Genomic DNA, 20,423 nt, shown 5'->3' with positions numbered 1-20,423 from the left:
GTAAGTATGATCCATTGTTTGCATAAGTGAGTAGGATGACTGCATAAGTGAATAGGATGTGTGCTGGTGTGTAATGTCGATATAGGTGTATAAGTATATTTGATAGTGTTCTATTGATCATTGACAGCATGTATGTTTGAATCTATAGGTAAGTGATTAGATGTGTGTGTAGATCTAGGAATCCCTGACTGGGTTTTTAGAAACTTGTATTGGTGTGTCAATGGATTCAAATATGGTACTCTGTATTTTACAGTGAGGGATGAAAGGTTATACTACTGTATGATGAGGTGTATCTGATTGTCACGTGGATGATGTCATCAGTGATGTCATTTGAGATGTCATCAGTGATGTCATCAGTGATGTCACTGACCATGTCATGAATGATGTAATATGTGACATCATCAGCAGTGGATTGCGGGCGCGCGAGGTATAGTTAGCAGAACTAACTATAGCGGAGGAATTTCAATGGTTTTGTATGAGTGAAATGTCCTGCTAAATATAACAGCCCTGAAACCTATGGTTTTTTCAGTGAATTTCTAAAGTTTTTTATATGCTAATTCCTAACTATAACATGTCTGAAACCTAAGTTTTTTTCAGTGAATTTCAAAGGTTTTGTAAATGACAATTTTTAAATGTATTAATTGGTATATTTATTTTTTTGATACTGATTTACTACATTTTTTTAAACTATTTATTTTTAGATATTTTATTTTTTAAATTACATTATAATTACTTTATACATTACATTACAAAATATACTTTCTCAGAATGAATTAATTTAGTTTAAATACTTTGCAAATAGGCAATAGACTTTTTAAGTACAGTAGTTACAGTTGTTGCAATGGGCAACACAATTTCAAACACAATGCAACATTGAGCTCAATGGGAATTTCTAGTTAAATGCAATTAGTTAGTTTATGGATTACTTTTCTAACCACAGGACTGGATCCTAGATTCAGTCCTGGGACATCTCCTGTAAACAGTTGAGTAAAAGCGTTTTGGTTACACTAGTGATTTTACACTAGTGATTTTTAAGGAATATTATTGTATTATAAAAGTTGACACTTAGAAACTTTTTCACATAGAATCACCAAAGTTATCCTATGGGAGGAAATTCACTTAGCAGGTAAGTAGTGTTATCGTTACTTTTTCTTACTCAGTGGTGGATCCTGGATCCAGCGCTGGTGCATCTCCTGTAAACAGTTGAAAGAATGCGTTTAAGTCATACAGGCGATTTTTAAGGAATATTTGTAGTTTGTGAAAATCGACACTTAGAAACTTTTCTGGTGAAAACCAGACAATGGATTCCTATGGAAGGAAATACAAGTTACTGGTAAGTACTGTTAGAATCAGTTTTCAGGGTCAGTGCTGGGCTAAAAGATGCAGCACTGGGTTCTCTCCTAATAACAGGTGAGTAAATCGGAATTCGTTTTTCGGATGATTTTAGGTGAATATTTTAAAGTTCCAAAACTCCACACTTTGAAGAATTTCCAAGTGAAACCAGACAATGTTAGCCTATGGAAGGAAATCCAAGTTATTGGTAAGTACAGTTAGAATTACTTTTCAGGATCAGTACTGGGCTCAAAGATGCAGCACTGAGGTCTCGCCTGATAACAGGTGAGTAAATCGGAATTCGTAGTTCGGCTGATTTTACTTTGGTCCACTATATATAGAGCCACTTTCCTACCCATCCCCTCCCTTCACCACTGTGTAAACGCGCCCTGTGTCCATTTTAATTTGGGAGATTAAGTCCCCTTGAATCCTGAGGGTCCCTGGGGTCCAAATAGCCCACTAGGTACCTCCAGTAAGCGCCACAGAGCTGCATTGCAGAGAGGTGTAAAAAGGGGCACGGCCTGGGCCACCTCTCTGCAACGCAGCGGCGCTTACTGGAAGCACCTGGTGGGCTAGTTAGCCCCCAGTGGCCCTCAGGATTGAAGGGGAATTATTTCCCCAACTTAAAACACACCACAGGGCGTGTTTGCACATGTCACCTCAGGCCCCGTCCCCTCCCTTCGCCCCTGTGTAAACGAGCCCTGTGTCCGTTTTAAGTTGGGAGATTAAGTCCCTTTGAATCCTGAGGGTTCCTAGGCTCCAACTAGCCCACTAGGTACCTCCAGTAAGCGCCACAGAGCTGCATTGCAGAGAGGTGTAAAAAGGGGCGTGGCCTCTGAACACTTCTCTGCAACGCAGCTCCCTGGCGCATACTGGAGGTACCTGGTGGGCTAGTTGGCCCCCAGGGACCCTCAAGATTGAAGAGGAATTAATTCCTCAACTTAAAACGCACCACAGGGTGCGTTTGCACAATGGTGAAGGAAGGGGGTGGAGCCTGAGGTGACATGTCTGCAAACACGCCCTATGGCGCGTTTTAAGTTGGGGAATTAATTCCTCTTCAATCCTGAGGTCCCCTGGGGGCCAACTAGCCCACCAGGTACCTCCAGTATGCGCCAGGGAGCAGCGTTGCAGAGAGGTGTTCACAGGCCACATCCCTTTTTACAACACTCTGCAACACAGCTCAGTGACGCTTACTGGAGGTACCTGCTGGGCTAGTTGGCCCCCAGGGGACCTCAGGATTGAAGAGGAATTAATTCCCCAACTTATAACACACCACAGAGCGTGTTTGCACACATCACCTCAGGCCCCGCCCCCTACCTTCACTACTGTGCAAACACGCCCCGTGGTGCGTTTTAAGTTGGGGGATTAAGTCCCCTTGAATCCTGAGGTCCCCTGGGGGCCAACTAGCCCACCAGGTACCTCCAGTAAGCGCCACGGAGCTGCATTGCAGAGAGGTGTAAAAAGGAGCATGGCCTCAGAATACCTCTCTGCAATGCAGCCCCCTGCCGCATACTGGAGGATCCTGGTGGGCTAGTTGGTCCCCAGGGACCCCCAGTATTCAAGGGGAATTCATTCCCCATCCGCAAACACGCCAGGGGGTGCGTTTGCAGAGTGGTGCAAGGAGGGGGCGTGGCCTCTGGCGCAAGCCCGTTCAAAAAAAAAAAAAATTAAGAAGGGAGGCTGTGTAGCCCCCCTTCTTTTTCTAATTTATTGGCCCTGGGGACCCCATCCCCCAGGGCCTGCCCCCAATTTTGTTTTTTTTAAAGTAGAAATCGGGAAGGGGACCGCGTGGCCCCCCTCCCGAGACCATAATTTGCCCCGGGGACTCCATCCACCGGGGCAAGCCCCTTTCTTTTAATTATTATTATTTTGGAGGGGGGCTGCCTTGCCCCCCTCCTGTGGCCACTTATGGCCCCCGGGACCTCATCCCCCGGGGCCGTCCTTTGTTTTTTAAAAATATATATATTTTTTCAATTTGAGGGGGGGCCGCGTGGCCCCCCTCCTGGGCCGCTAATAGCCCCAGGGACCCCATCCCCCGGTGCTGCCCCTCTCCGTTGGGGGCCGTGGGGGGGTCTCTAATCCCCCCACGCTCCCAGCCGGCTCCCCACGTCCTGCAGGAGCCAGGATTGCTTTTCCACATGGGGAGCAGCTAACATGCTGCTCCCCCTGTGGAAAAGCAATCTGCTTTGCTATTTGGAAGAAAAAGCAGGTTTCCTGCTCTCTCTCCCAAATAGCAAAGCAGTTTGCAATGACAGGGTGGGAGCTGTGAGGCTCCTGCCCTGCCATAGCAAAGTACAGTGTCCTGGGGTGGGCCCCCGGGACACTGCAGGAGCCGGCCCTGGGGGTGGTGGTCCCCAGGGCCTCGACAAGGCTCCAGGAGAGGGGCCGCATGGCCCCCTCCCATATTTTACAAAGCCGGGGGGGGGTGGTGGTCCCCAGGGCTGGAGGGTCCGTCACGAACCCCCCAAATTGAATCTTTAGTGCCCTGGGTAGGTGGCAGTCCCCAGGGCGTGTGGGTGGGCTTGAGCCCCCCCACAAAGCGTATTTTAAAAGACAAATTAAAGCCCCGGGGGGTGGCGGTCCCGGGGCTGTGGGGGGGGCCATGAGCCCCCCCGCCATTCATGTTTTAAAGCCCCGGGGAGTGGTGGTCCCCGGGGCTGGGGGGCCTGAGAGCCCTCCGCAACTAATTTTAAGAAGCCCCGGGGTGGTGGTCCCTGGGGCTGGGGGGGCCTGAGAGCCCCCCACACTGTATTTTAAGAAGTCCCGGGGGTGGCAGTCCCTGGGGCTGGGGTGGCCTGAGAGCCCCCAAACCTAATTTAAAGAAGCCCCGGGTATTGGGCCCCTCCCACACTTTTTTTGATCATGGCCCCGGGACGTGGCCCCCCCGGGGGCTAATTAACAAAGAAGCGCGGGAGACCACGCTTTGTTTATTTTTCCACCGGCAGGATCCGCTCACCCAGCGCGTATTATGCCGATTTTAAAAAATACAATTTTTTTTGGGCCCTTGGGGGTCCTCGTGGGACCCTCTGAGCAGGCCTAGGGGGTCAGGGTGTCCCCTGGCCCCTTTTTGCGTTCTGTGCATTTTTTCTTCTGTTTTCTTGTGCCTCGGTTCTACCGAGGCACAAGATGGCTGCCAACACTTCCTGGTTTGGAGTGTTGACAGCCAATTAGCATACAGCTCGTGCTTGGCAGGGTGCGCGAATCCACCGAACCCATAGATATATCTATGATTTTACTTTTGATTTTCTCAGGAACTACTGAACGGATTTACACAATTTAACCAAAAGGCATGACTCTGAACCAAGGGCTACCTCTTTGCCAAATTTGGTGTAATTCCGTTCAGCAGTTCGGGCTGTAGCTGCGATTAACGGTTCCTATGGAAAATTGCATGGGGAAAACACATTTTGGGACCCCCCTTTTTTCTCGGTCCCCGCTTGACGAATCACCCCGAGACTTTCAGGATAGGAGCGGACCGGAGCGCCGCACCAGTTTCGAAAGTTTCGCGAACATTCGTCAACCAGTCCCAAAGTTATTCCAAATAGAATGTTGCGGATTTCCTATGGATAATAGGTCCTAACTAAAACTACCTACTGGCGACCGCCAGTAGGTAATAGGTAATATTTATATATCTATCTATCTATATATATATATATATATATATATATATATATATATATATATATATATCTATATATATATATTACCTACTGGCAGTCGCCAGTAGGTAGTTATAGTTAGGACCTATTTTCCATAGGAAATCCGCAACATTCTATTTGGAATAACCTTGGCGTCGATTAATGAATCTTCGCGAAATTTTCCAAACTTTTGTCCAGCTCCGGTCCACTCCTATCCTGAAAATTTCACGGTGATTCATCAAGCGGGGGCCGAGAAAAAAGGGAGGTCCCAAAACACGTTTTCCCCATGCATTTTCCCATAGGACCTGCTGACGCAGCTACAGCCCAAAGTGCTCAACGGAATTACACCAAATTTTGCAAAGAGGTAGTCCTCAGTTCAGACTCGTGCCCTTTGCTTAAATAGTGTAAATCCGTTCAGTAGTTCCTGAGAGAATCAAAAGTAAAATCACATATATATCTGGGTGGAGCCTAACCACACATCTCATCGTGAGAACTGATTGGCTGTCAGCACTTCATCCAAGAAGTGTTGGCAGCCATCTTGGGACCAATATACATGATAGCACCTCATTAAAAAGCATTGCAGTTAATAGAAGGTTTTAAGACTTTAGTTACATTATAAATCATTTGTTGATGGTACCATACTCATTTTAGGAATTGTGGTGTGTTCTAAGGTGATTTTATTTACCATGTGAAAAAGCCTTCTGCTGTGATATTATGAATCATGTTTGAGAGAAAACTATTTTCTCATGCTTTTCCCACAGAGGTTTGGAAGGTGATCTATAAGCTAAACTGAGAGCATATTTTCTGTAAATTCACATTATCTTTCTCAGTCATGTGAGAATGAAGTCTGACATTCTCAGTAAAACATGTACATCCAACAAGGGCAGAGACTGTCAGTTGTTTCCTTTGTGTTCTACTGCAGCTTCCCAGAGTGTTCTAAAGAACAACTAGAGCTCTAACAGTCCTACTTATGACAAACGTATGGCACACCTGAAGCCATCTTGGTTGGAATAAAGTGGTAACTCTTAAAACATTTAATTTAAAAAGGAACAAAATGAGGGGGTTCGTTTTGCCATAGAAAGTATGATTAGTGCTGCAGAAAGAAACATTAGGGCACATTTTGAGTGATTTCTCAAATCCTGTTCTATTTCATTAAAACATTCTGACATGCAGACTGAAACATGCACTTTCAATACCAGCAGCAGACTTCCCTGGTGAGCAGTAGCTTTACTACAGTGATCTAATAAGTAACTAGAGTGCTGACATTCTGAATTTATGGCAAATGTGCGAAACATCTGAATGCCTTCTTGATGGAATCAAAGTAAAAAACTAAAAGTATTTCCTACTGAGGAGACTGTAGTAAATGAGGAAATTAGGTAACATCATAACAAATAAGTCTCCCAAAATGGCCACCAGAGACAAAAGAGCCCAAATATCACCCAGATGTAGCCCAAGTATAGCCCAATGACAGAATGTCCCAGAGTGTTCTAACGAACAACTAGAGCGCTAACAGTCTTACTTATGACAAAAGTATGGCACACCTGAAGCATCTTGATTGGAATAAAGTGGTAACACTTAAAACATTTAATTTACAAAGGAACAAAATTAGGGGGTTCATTTTGCCATAGAAATTATGATTAGTGCTGCAGAAAGAAAAATTAGGGCACATTTTGACTTCTCAAATCCTCTTCTATTTCATAAAAAAATTCTGACATGCAGACTGAAACATGCACTTTGAATACCAGCAGCAGACTTCCCTGGTGAGCAGTAGCTTTACTACAGTGATCTAATGAGCAAATAGAGTGCTAACATTCAGAATTTATGGCAAATGTGTGACACATCTGAATGCCTTCTTGATGGAACCAAAGTAAAAAACTGAAAGTATTTCCTACTGAGGAGACTGCAGTAAATGAGGAAATTAGGAAACTTCATAACAAATAAATCTCCCAAGATGGCCACCAGAGACAAAGGAGCCCAAATGTAGCCCAAATATCACCCAGATGTAGCCCAAGTATAGCCCAATGACAGAATGTCCCAGAGTGTTCTAACGAACAACTAGAGCGCTAACAGTCTTACTTAGGACAAAAGTATGGCACACCTGAAGCCATCTTGATTGGAATAAAGTGGTAACACTTAAAACATTTAATTTACAAAGGAACAAAATTAGGGGGTTCATTCTGCCATAGAAATTATGATTAGTGCTGCAGAAAGAAAAATTAGGGCACATTTTGACTTCTCAAATCCTCTTCTATTTCATAAAAAAATTCTGACATGCAGACTGAAACATACACTTTGAATACCAGCAGCAGACTTCCCTGGTGAGTAGTAGTTTTACTACAGTGATCTAATAAGCAACTAGAGTGCTAACATTCAGAATTTATGGCAAATGTGTGACACATCTGAATGCCTTCTTGATGGAACCAAAATAAAAAACTGAAAGTATTCCCACTGAGGAGAGTGCAGTAAATGAGGAAATTAGGAAACTTCATAACAAATAAATCTCCCAAGATGGCCACCAGAGACAAAAGAGCCCAAATGTAGCCCAAATATCACCCAGATGTAGCCCACATGTAGCCCAATGACAGAAGTGTGCAAAACACTTATTGTTTTGTGTATTTGCAGTTTTATATAGTGCAGACTTGTCAGGTATTGGAGTGCTTTACATGAGCATTGGTTACATCACACAAGATCAAATTCATTTTGGTTGTAGACATGGGGAGATTAAGTGATTTGTCCAGAATCACAGAATGTTGAGCTGAAGCAGAAACTCCAACCTGGTTCCCCAGTTGCAAAGTCTGCAGCTCTGGAAGTAACACCACATCCTCTGCCCTAGGTGCAACATTCAATCAAGTGGTCAACGGATAAAAAAACATAAAGATTACAAATAATTTAAAAGTTCTTTGTCGCTATTTGAAAACTCAGAAAATATGTCCTCATTTTAGTTTTTTAGAGCACTAACCATAATTTTGATGCAAATAAGAACCTCTCATATATGTAATTTCTAAAGGAAATGCTCTAGGTATTACAGTTTTGATTACATCAAAATGACGTCAGGCGTTCCACACTTTTGTAATAAATATAGAATGTTAGCAATCTAGTTGTTCAATGGGATACTGTTGAGAGGCAGAGGCCAGGGGCACGGACTCTGAAAATTGAAGGCAGGTAGGAGAGTGCAGATGCAACAATTTGACCACACTGGGCAGGCAGGAAGGGCAGTGGCAGCACAACAGACTATGGAGTGCAGTGGAAAGGGGGGCAGGGGCAACAAACCAACAATACAGGACTGGCAAGAGAGGCTGTGGCAATATAATAGACCATTGTGGGCAGAAGGAAGAGGCAGTGGTAGTACAACCATACATGCCAACAGACCCGTTTCAGCCAGGAAACGTCCAATGCTTTTAAGCTCAAATGGGCTTTATTTAATCTGTCTCCTATCTACAATCTCCTCTTTTTCAATGTAACTCAAAGGGGAAAATCAATACCCCAGTTTTTTTTCAAAATCTCCCTCTTACCAAGTTCAAAATGTTCGCAAGTATGGTACATTGGATCATGGTAGGCAGGAGGAATTGGGGTAGGGATATGGACTCGGATAACAGAGGACAGGAGGGACAAGGAGAGGTGCACTAAACTGACCCTACAGGGCAGGCATCAGGGTTTGCAGCAGCACAATACACTACACAGCGCATGCGGGACGGGAGTGCAGCACAACAATCCATAGAAAGCAATAGGGAGGGGACAGGACCATGCACATGGACAACAGAGAACATAGGGAAAAGAGGCAATGGTAACTAGCTGACCATAATGGACAGACAGGAGAGAAAGCTGCAGCATAACAGACCATAAAGGGCAGGAGGGACGGATCAGGGGCATTACAATGGAACAGACAAGCCAGGAGGGAGGGAATAGGGGTCTGCACATGGAAACAGAGGGCTGGGGGCAAGGGGGCAGGGCAGGAGCAGCAAGATGACCATGGAGGTCAGGCAGGATGGGCACTAGAAACAAGACACAACATGGAGAGCAACAATGAGACTATGATGGCATACACACAGACCATGGAGGGAAGGTGGGAGGGGGTCAGGGGCAGCTAGCTGACCAAACAGGGAAGGTGGGAGGGGCCATGGCAGCACAGAAGACCATGCATGGCAAGCGGGAGGGTTAGTGGCAGCACAATGGCTATGATGGGCAAGAAGGAGGGTGCAGGGGCATGCACAAAGGACAATGGAGGATAGAAGGGAGGGTCAGGACCTGGGCACAGACAAGAGAGTTCAGGGGAAGGGGCCTCACAACATACCGCGCGGGGCAGGCAGGAGGAGCAGTTGCAGCACAACAGACCAGGGAGGGCAGAAGGGTGTGGCAGTAAAATGAACCATGGAGGACAGGAGGAAGGTGATAGGGGCATGGCATGTGGACAGGCAGGGTGGAGGTGGCAGGGACAGGTTACAGTCATCTGACAATGCTAGGCAGGTGGGAGGGGAGTGGCAGCTCAACAGAACACTCAGAGTAGAAAGGAGTGGCAGGTCCATGGAACATGGTGGGCAAAAAGGATGGAGCAGGGGCATGCACAAAGACATCGGAGGGCAGGGGGAAGGAGAATAGGGGCAGCAAGCTAAGCACAGAGGCTAAGCAGGAGGTCAATGATGGGCCATAGAATTGGGCAATGGAGGGCAGGAGGAGTGGACTGGTACATCATGCTAAATGGAGGGCAGTGGCAGCACATCAGACCATGCATGGCAGGAGGGAGGAGGCTAGTCCATGGATTCAGACAACAGAGGATAGGGAGGAGGTGGATGGGGCAGCAAGCTAACTGTTCAGAGAAGGTGGGTATTAGGAACTTTATTGTTTTTAAAATGTGTGTCTGTGCGAACTACTTAAAATATGAACAAGTATGCAGCATAATCTCACTTTTATTCAGGAAGAAGAGGACGTTTGTGACTGTGACTCCGGGCTCACTTGGCAGAAACACCCCCTGACCCTCCACCCCCCATCGCAAAATGTAATGCCCGTGAAAAGGGTAGGTGGACGCAGTGTTATATAGAACATAGTCCTGAGAGCACGATTGAAAATGGAAACTAGATATAGTATGTGGTATAAACTATGCACCAAAAAGTGTGATATAAGATGAACCGGGCGTGAAATATAATATGCAATACATTGTGCGCAATGATAGATTCATTGGAGAGCGCGAGATAGCACAGGCACTAGCGCGTGCTATGCGATTTGCGCCTTGGAGTGTAATATGCACAGGGCAGTGTTGTGTAACCTAACTAGTCTCTAAAGTTGTAATATAAAATATGTGCTGGGGAGAGTAACGTTGCATATGCACTGTGACAAAGATATGGATCCCAGATTGTATATGTATGGCATAGCGCTGTGCCCTATAACATAGGCATCGAGGAAGTCACGTTAGATGGGGCTATATAACCCGTGCGACGACAAGTGTGGCATGACATATTCACGGGGTGGTGTTACAGTGCTCATGGGCTAGAGAGTGTCATAGCATACGCACTAGATGGTGTGAGGCACTTGGCGGGTACTGGTGGGTGTAACACAGCATTGGGCTCAGCCAGGAGCACGCTGTGACTCTCAAGTGAGGTTTGTCTCCTTTCCAGATAGTAAAATAAAAGGTATTACACATCCGGTGATGGATGTGTGTTTTATTAACCGTGCGGGGGGTTTCTTGCATAGTTTGGTCGAATTTTTGTCAAATCCCCTTTGAATGGCTTGGTGTGCATGTATATGAAATGTGCTCGTCAATAGCTACCCATGTTTGTATAAATAAACCAATATTTGAAGGAATCCCAACTTGCGGATAGTATCGAGCCCTATTAAGGGACGTACAGGATCTCAGTATCTGCGGAATCCGCCATCCCCACCACGCTTTAAGGGTGCTAGCGAACAAACTACAAGACACTTTATTGGATTGAGACCGAAGACTCTCATTATTTGAACACCTACAGCCAAGGAAGTGTGTATATCACCTGGCTGCATCAAAAGATTTTAATGGTAACAGAATCTTCATGTGATTATTGTCCATGAACATATTGATGGATCACCTATCTTTGTGGGGCCTTCACTTATGTTAGCCACATAAAACCTTAAGATTTTCTAATTACTTAATTGGGATCAGCAAACAATCCTGAGGAAGGTGTTGGCCGGTACCTGTGGCCTACCGAAACGCGTCGATGCTCATTTAAAGGGAAATCGGATAAAATCTGTGACAATAAGAGTTGTGCGAAATGCATAACGTAACCAAATGTTACTAGGGTCACAAATAATCAGTCCTTGATTAAGTGATTTTCCCTTTTGGAAGTAGGAATAATTTTCCTGTTCTTCTCTCTTTTCCCAATTTTTTTGTTTTTATTAATTCTTTATTGTATACTGACAGTGAATATTACTGTTGTGGTGTCATTGCATTCTATGTCATTGAATCATATGTACAATTTTTACTGATTTTTTATCTTTTTGTGTACTCTGATAAATTGTTTAACAATTGTTTTTTAATAGATGTGTACAACTGCTCACTTTTTGTGAGATTTATGTGACTAATTTTAATAAACCTATGATTCAGTAGCTTGTTTGTTTGCTTCGTTGATGCCGGTTCTTACCCTGCTATCTTTTAAAGTAAAGTTTTGAGTGTTGCATGATTGTTGGCATATATAGATCCAAGGGAGGTCTTTCTTTTTTGACTACGGTCTTACTTGGCACCCCTCTCCCTTGGTGTAGGGGTCCCTCTCTCTTTGTTAGAGATGTATAAATAAACAACAAGGGTGTCTACTTGGAGAGTACCCACCGGCGGGGGCGCCGGGATTAGGCACGGTAGGGCGTCAGACACATCAGAGCTTCACTAGCGGTGTAAATACATTCCATGTGGATTCATTCTATGCATAGTCGCCTTTTAATGAATATCATGCAAATCGTCATGGGGATAGGTACATACGGTTTGTCCAGCATGTCCTAGGTTTTTCTATAAATATACATTTTTTTAAAATAATAAAAAACAAAGGCCGGCCCCGGGGGATGGGGTCCCCGGGGCCATAAGTGGCCTGAGGAGGGGGGCAACGCAGCCCCCTCCTAAAGAATTTTTTTTAAAAAAGGCCATGACCTGGGGGTTGGGGTCCCCGGGGCCGATTAAGGAGGGCCAATTTTATTTTTTTCAACAAAAAAAACTTAGGGTGCAGGCCCTGGGGGATGGGGTCCCCAGGGCCAGTAAATTAGAAAAAGAAGGGGGGCCACACAGCCCTCCTTCTTAAAAAAATAAAATAAATAAAAGACCGGCATCGCGCCGGAGGCCACGCCCCCTCCTTGCAGCACTCTGCAAACGTGCCCCCTGGCCAGTTGTAAGTTGGGGAATTAATTCCCCTTCAATACTGAGGGTCACTGAGGGCCAACTAGCCAAACAGGTATCTCCAGTATGTGCCAGGTAGCTGCGTTGCAGACAGGTGTTCTGAGGCCACGCCCCTTTTTACACCTCTATGCAACGCAGCTCTGTGGCGCTTACTGAAGGTACCTAGTGGGCTAGTTTGACCCTAGGGACCCTTAGGATTCACGGGGACTTAATCTCTCAACTTAGAACGGCCACAGTTCGCGTTTACACAGTGGTGAAGGGAGGGGACGGGGCCTGAGGTGACGTGTGCAAACACGCCCTGTGGCGCGTTTTAAGTTGGGGAAATAATTCCCTTTCAATCCTGATGGACCCTGGGGGCCAACTGGCCCACCAGGTGCTTCCAGTAAGCGCCACTGCTCTGCGTTGCAGAGAGGTGGTGCAGGCCGTGCCCCTTTTTACACCTCTCTGCAATGGCGCTTACTGGACGTACCTAGTGGGCTATTTTGCCCCTAGGGATCCTCAGGATTCAAGGGGACTTAATCTTCCAACTTAAAAAACAGTCACAGGGCGTGTTTACACAGTGGGGAAGGGAGGGGACGGAGCCTGAGATGACGTGTGCAAACACGCCCTATGGCGCGTTTTAAGTTGGGGAAATAATTTCCCTTCAATCCTGAGGGCCCCTGGGGGCTAACTAGCCCACCAGGTGCTTCCAGTAAGCACAACTGAGCTGCGTTGCAGAGAGGTGGTCCAGGCCGTGCCACTTTTTACACCTCTCTGCAACGCAGCTCTGTGGCGCTTACTGGAGGTTCCTAGTGGGCTAGTTGGACCCTAGGGGCCCTCAGGATTCAAATGAACTTAATCTCCCAACTAAAAACAGCCACAGGGCGTGTTTACACAGTGGTGAAGGGAGGGGACGGGGCCTGAGTTAACGTGTGCAAACAAGCCCTGTGGCGCATTTTAAGTTGGGGAAATAATTCCCCTTCAATCCTGAGGGACCCTGGGGGCCAACTAGCCCACCAGGTGCTTCCAGTAAGCACCACTGCGCTGCGTTGCAGAGGGGTGGTCTATGCCGTGCCCCTTTTTACATCTCTCTGCAACGCAGCTCTGTGGCGCTTACCGGAGGTACCTAGTGGTCTAGTTGGACCCTAGGGACCCTCAGGATTCAAGGGGACTTAATCTCCCAACTTAAAACAGCCACAGGGCGTGTTTACACAGTGGGGAAGTGAGGGGACGGGGCCTGAGGTGACGTGTGCAAACACGCCCTGTGGCGCGTTTTAAGAGGTAGTTTTAATCCCCTGCCCTATTATATACTAGGGGCTTACAGAGGAGGTCATGCTGATCACAGGGGGACCCCACAGCATAGGGTTCCCTAGTGTATGTAGGTGTTTTCACTGTATTCTGAGTGTCTTTTAACAAAGCACTGGCTCTAGGACTGGTTAGTCAGACTCAGTTACCACCAGTATCCGTCTGAAAAAGTTGAGGGTACAGGATGATTTTGCAACAAGGCTTCTTTCTGCTCTTCTGTTTGTTCTTTCTGCACGTTATCCTTCTTCCTGCACTTTTCTTCGTCTTTGAGGACTTCTGTTGCTTCTTTCTGCATTTCTTTTTTTTCTTTATGTGCGTTTTTTCTTCTTTCTTCACATGTCCTATCTCTGTAGGCATAGTTAGAAATTAGCATTTAAAAAACCTTTGAAATTCACTGAAAAAGCCATAGGTTTCAGGCACGTTATAGTTAGGAATTAGCATTTAAAAAACCTTAGAAATTCACTGAAAAAACCATAGGTTTCAGGGGCGTTATAGTTAGCTGGACTTTTCACGTGTACAAAACCATTGAAATTCCCCCGTTATAGTTAGTTCAGCTAACTATAACTCGCACGCCCGCAATGCACTGCTGATGACGTCACATATTACATCACTCATGACATGGTCAGTGACATCACTCATGACATCACTGATGACATCTTAAATGACATCACTGATTACATCATCCTTGTGATAGAGTTGCAGACCTCCTCTCCCCCTAATATAACCTTTGATACACATATTCAAAAATTGAAACTAAAATTTTCAAAACAACGGACATACCAATACCAGTTACAACAACCTATTCAGTAATTCTAAGATCCACATACACATCCACTCATTCACCAACAGTCCTATACAGTCACTCATACATGTACTCACTCATCATATGTACTCATACACCTATACATCCTGTTACACAACGCCACTCATCCATAGAGTTACTCACACACATAGTCACTCATGCTAATAAAGAATCAAACATCCATTTACTTGCATATACAGTTATTCACACACCACCACACTTACTTCTACAGAAACTTACACATACTTAGTCTTTTAAACAATCACTTATAGAAACACATACTTATTCATACAGGAACTCTTTCAATCTCTCACTCTCACATATACTCACTTATATACACCAATAGTCACATATACCAGTTTAAAACATATGTAGTTACTCATAAAGACACTATTGAGACAGTCATTCACTCACTAACACACCCCTGCACACACTCATCCACCCATACAGTCCTGCACACATGCTGTCTTCAACACATACAAACAGTGAGTCACTCATTCATGCACCTATGCACTACGTAATACCCCCCACCGAACCATACAGACACTCAGACACTCATACTGATACTCAAAAAACCAACTAATAACCTATATAGACACTCATGTAGCTACTCACCAATCCATGCAGCCACTTATACACAAAGTGAGAGACTGATACAGATATTTACATATTTAAACATTACTCACTAAGCCATGTATTCACTAAGATACACTTAATCAGTCAGTTATACAATCAATTTTTCAAAAACAAATCATCCATTTAGACACTTATATACCCATTTATTCTTCCATTGACCTTGAGATATACATATATAAAACATATGTAATTTTCAGAAAAACACACATTCACTGGATGATGTCATCAGTGATGTCATTTGAGATGTTATCAGTGATGTCATGAGTGATGTCACTGACCATGTCATGAGTGATGTAATATGTGATGTCATCAGCAGTGCATTGCGGGCGCGCGAGTTATAGTTAGCTGAACTAACTATAACGGGGGAATTTCAATGGTTTTGTATGAGTGAAAAGTCCAGCTAACTATAACGCCCCTGAAACCTATGGTTTTTTCTGTGAATTTCTAAGGTTTTTTAAATGCTAATTTTTCAGTGACTATATATATAGATATTGTAAGTTTGTCCTTTTTTGCCGTTGATTCCTGCAATGCTGAATCCAAAAATGGAAATGGACTCCTCTTATCTTGTGCGAATTCTTTTTTGTTTGTGCTGTGCTTCGGCTTTGCAGGGCCTTGATCACATGGTTTACTGTCAATTCCTCCCAGAATTTAAAGTGCTAAGTGCTCAGCTAAATAGCGAACACAGACTACCCGTCTGAATTCCCATGCTACAATACACAAATGAGCAGCAATAAATACACAATTGCAAACATCGATCCTACACTCTCGCTACAATGTGCAAATTGTGCAACTGATCTGTATAAATATATTTAAATATTAGCATACATAGTACATGCAATTTAAATGATACATTAAAACGCATAAATGCGGGTGTGTTAAAAGCAGTCATAAAACATCAATGTTAATACTCTGCTAAGAACTCCCAACATATACTGGTATAAATAATGCCCAGAAAAATGTTGAAATTACATTGTTCTATTGCAAGGCCCCCTGAAAAGTTAATGTGCAATGTTGCGAAAACAAGGAAAGTACTGCCCCTGTGGGCATCTGTCCTACTGTGTGTACTGTAGCGCAATGTGCCTATCTGTGAAAAAAGTGCTGATCTGCATATTTGTGATATATCATATGCAGAAAAAGTGCCTAGTGCCAATTTAAAACTGAACAATTATGGAAAATGGTTCCTTATGAACTCATATCCATAAAAAAAGGAAGGGGGAAAATTCTTTTTTCGCAGTTAAATGGAGTAGCAGCCTTTAGTACATATAAAAACCTTAATGGTTTGAAATGACTATCGGAAATGTATGTCCATGGTAGTGGTGATACTGTGGAATCAGAGCCAAGTATATAGCTCCTCAGTAGTATTTAACCCCTGAGGGCTCTTACTGTCTAATTCTAAAATATACTTGGTTTCCAGTCTCCTCAGGCTAGCCTCCCTATTGCCACCTCGTCTTTGTCAAGTCTATCACAAAGTATTTCAGGTGGTCCAGATTTTTGTCATGGACCTCATTGAAATGACGGGCCACCGGATAGGTTATATCCAAATTTCTTATGGCATGTAAGTGCTGGAGAATTCTCTTGTGGGCCGGTAGTTTCGTGATGCCCACGTGCCGCAGCCCACAAGAACACTCCAGCACGTAGATGGCAAATTCAGTTCTGCACGTGAGATGTTTGTCAGTGGTCAGTGATCTGTCCCTGAATGGTGTGCTGAAGGACGTTTTGCCAGTGCCGAACTTGCATGCTCTGCATGTTGTGCACCATACAAATACCTTAGTACCAGTTAGCCAACTGGTGCCAGTTTTGATTTCAGGACTGCTGCTGACCAGAAAATCATTAGTGCTGGGAGCTTTTCTATAAGTTATCAAAGGAGACTGGGAAAGTATGTTTCCTAACACGGGGTAATTGCGGACATGATGCCAGTTATTTTTGATGATTCTAGCAAGGCTATCTTTTTGTTTGTTGAACGTCATGATAAGCCTTTGATTACCTGTGTCCTGTCCTGCACTTTGTGTCTGTTTGGCCTTGGTATTAGATGGTTTCAGTAGCAGGGCCTCCCTTGTCATTGTTCTAGTACGGCTAATAGCTTTATCAATAGTTGTACTTGCGTATCCTCTAGCCAGGAACCTGGACTTACATTTCTGTGGGGCCTCGATGAGGTCATGTTCGTTACTGTTGATCCTGCGTATCCGCAGCATTTCCCCAAATGGAATGCCGCAGATTGTATGTTTCGGACGGAAACTAGTTGAGTGTAATATGGTATTGCCCACTATTGGTTTGCGGTGTAACTTGGTGTTTAAGTTACTTTCACTCGTGTAGACCACAACATCCAAAAAACAAACTGATTTCTCGCTGATAGTATGTGTGAAGTGCAAATTTATGTTATTGTTGTTTAGTTTCAGGATGAATTCTTCTGCACTGCGTATGTCACCCGCCAAATTACAAATCCATTTAGCGTACCCATTTGATAACATGATTTGCTATGACGTCTGCATATAAGGTGGCCACAACCTTCTCCTCCCACCACCCCATATGAAGCCAGGCGTAGCTTGGGGAAAAGCTTGCCTCCATAGCCTCGTCTCTTGTCTGATGGTACACCTGTTGCTGGAACAAAAAGTAGTTATTTTCCAGGCAAAATCTGGTGAGGTCAACGATCATTTTGTTATGCATATATAGTTCTATTGGCCTGGTGCCCAAGAAATGTTCCAGTGCTCTTATACCATCGCTGGGATTGATGGACGTGTATAAGTTAGATACATCCAGCATTAGCAATAGATAGTCATCACGCCATTGCACCTCATGTATTTGTTTCAAGAAGACTGTCGTATCTTGTACATATGATGGTAATGATTTTACTAAGTCTTGCAAGAAAGAGTCAATGTACACCGACACGTTCTCAAGTACGCTCTGTTTAGCCGATATTATTGGCCTTTCTGGGGGTCTTAACTTGTCCTTGTGTACTTTTGGTATGAAATATATGACAGGTAATATGGGATAGTCTTTTTTCAGAAATGTATATTCTTCCTGATTGATCATGCCCATGCTTTTCCAAGCCAAAAGTTTTGAGAACAATTCATTCTGTGCTGTTTATATATATATATATATATATATATATATATATATATATATATAGATAGATATATATATATATATATATATAGATATAGATATAGATATATAGATATATATCACCTACTGGTGGTCGCCAGTATTTAGTTATAGTGAGGACCAAAGTTTCCATAGGAAAAGCATTTTTTGTTTTGCGAACAACTTTGGCGCCGCTTGACGAATCTTCATAAAATTGTCAAAAAATGTCCCCTCTCTGTGGTTCAGCTGCTGTGTTGAAAGTTTTGGGGTGATCCATCAAGCAGTAGCAGAGAAAAAAGGGGGGTTCCAAAACACGTTTTCTCAATGTTATGTCTCTGGGGTTATTTTTTTTTAACACGATTACAGCCTGAACCGCTAAACGGAATTACACCAAATTTGACAAAAAGCTAGATTTTGGTTGTGAAAGTGTTTCAAAGATATTTAAGTTTAAAAAATATAGATATCTGGGAGACCAACAGCCTATTGTGACCCAACTGAAATTTGATTGGCTGCCAACCAGGAAGTGTTGGTAGCAATCTTGGGACTTGGCTTGAAGCAGAGTCCAACAGAAAACTAAAAAAAAACGAAAAGGGCTCTGCTTTGGAATACCCTGACCCCCTAGATATGGTGGGGGGAGGTCCCACAGGCACCCCGCAGGGGGATAAAAACATATTTTTTTTTTTTGCAGCGATCACGAGTGGATCTGTGAATCCATGGCAAAACTTAAAAAAAGACACATGGGCTACCGCGTGTCCTTTGAAAGATGCCTCCGGGTGGGCTAAATCCCGGGAGCATGTTAAAAATAAAGGAGAGGGCTCATGGGGCCCCTCTCCTAGAGTTTAATTTAACCCTGGGGGCCACCACCTCCCTGTGTTTTTTTATTTAAATTATGCGGGTGTGCCCACACAGCACCCCACACCCAAGGTCCACCCTCTCCCCGGGGCTTCTTAATGATTAAATGGGGGCCTCATGGACCCTCCAGCCCCGGGGACCCCACCTTGCCGGGGCTAAATAAGTAATTAATGCTAGGGCATGGCCCCCCCAGCAGCCCCACGGACTGCCACCTCCCTGGGGCAAATTAGTAAATTACAATGGAGGGTCCCGTGGCCCCCCAAGCCCCACGTCCCCCGTCCTGGACCCAACATGACCCTGGGGACCGCCATCCCCCAGGCCCAGCTCCAGCAATGTCCCATGGTGTCCTCCTCCGGGACACTGTAGTTTGCTACGGTTTGGGGGGTGCATGGTGCTCCCACCAAGCAACAGCAAACTCTGCTCCGCTTTTTCTAAGCAAGAACAGAAAATGCTCTTGCTTACTAGAAGCGGAGCAAATGGCTTTTGGACAGAGGGAGCTGCATGTTAACAGCTCCCCCTGTCCAAAACCAATGCCTGTTTTCACACATTGCATGGCACTGGCAGGGACTGTAGGGGCCTTCGGGCTCCAGTCACAGTCCCCAACTCGAAAAACTAGGTGCCCTGGGTAGGACCAGGGACCCTGTTTTGTGGCCAGGCCATGGGGGATGGGATTCCTGGGGCCGATAATACTTTGGGATGAGGCCACGTGGCCCCCCTCTCTTGCTGTAAAAAAAAAGAAAAAGAGAAAAATAAGGGCAAACCCTGGGGTCCCTGGACAAAAATCATCCCAGGAAAGGGGGGGCCACTCGGCCCTCTCTTCCTATAATGAAAAACATTTTTTCTAAAAGAAACTCTGGGCCCAATCAGTGTGCCAGGAGGCACATTTGCAGAGTGGAGGAGAAAGGGAGAATGGCCTCTGAAGACCTCTACGCAATCGTGCTGTTTCACACCTACTGGAGGTAACAGAAGGAGTTGTTGGCCCACACTGAGGGATTGCTGAGAGCTCTTTTTGGCTCCACCCCTTTCTCAACCACTCTGCAAAACAAACCTCCTGGTGCACTACTAGTTGGGGGAGGAAGTCCCCTTGGTTGCTGAGGGTCCCTAGGGGCAAACAACTCCTCCTTTTACCTCCAGTAAGTCCCACACAGGGGAATTGCTAGGAGGTCTTTGGAGACCACGCCCCCTTTCTCCACCACTCTGCAGACCTTGTCCTAGAGCACCACTGGTTGAGGAATGAAGTCCTCTTGGACACTGAGGGACCTTGGGGGCCAAAAACCCTCCTGGTACTTTCTGTAAGTCCAACACAGCAGGATTCCTGAGAGATGCTCAGAGGCCCACCCCCTTTGCTTCACCACTCTGCAAACGTCATTACTACCTAAAAAAACATAGACATTTACTGAAAACCAAGGTTACAGGGACGGAATAGCTAGGAAATGGAATTTAAAAAACTTAGAAA

The sequence above is a fragment of the Triturus cristatus genome, chromosome 5_2, assembly GCF_964204655.1.
Source record: "Triturus cristatus chromosome 5_2, aTriCri1.1, whole genome shotgun sequence".
Classification (NCBI taxonomy): Eukaryota; Metazoa; Chordata; class Amphibia; order Caudata; family Salamandridae; genus Triturus; species Triturus cristatus.
Note: the sequence above shows the minus strand (reverse complement) of the source record.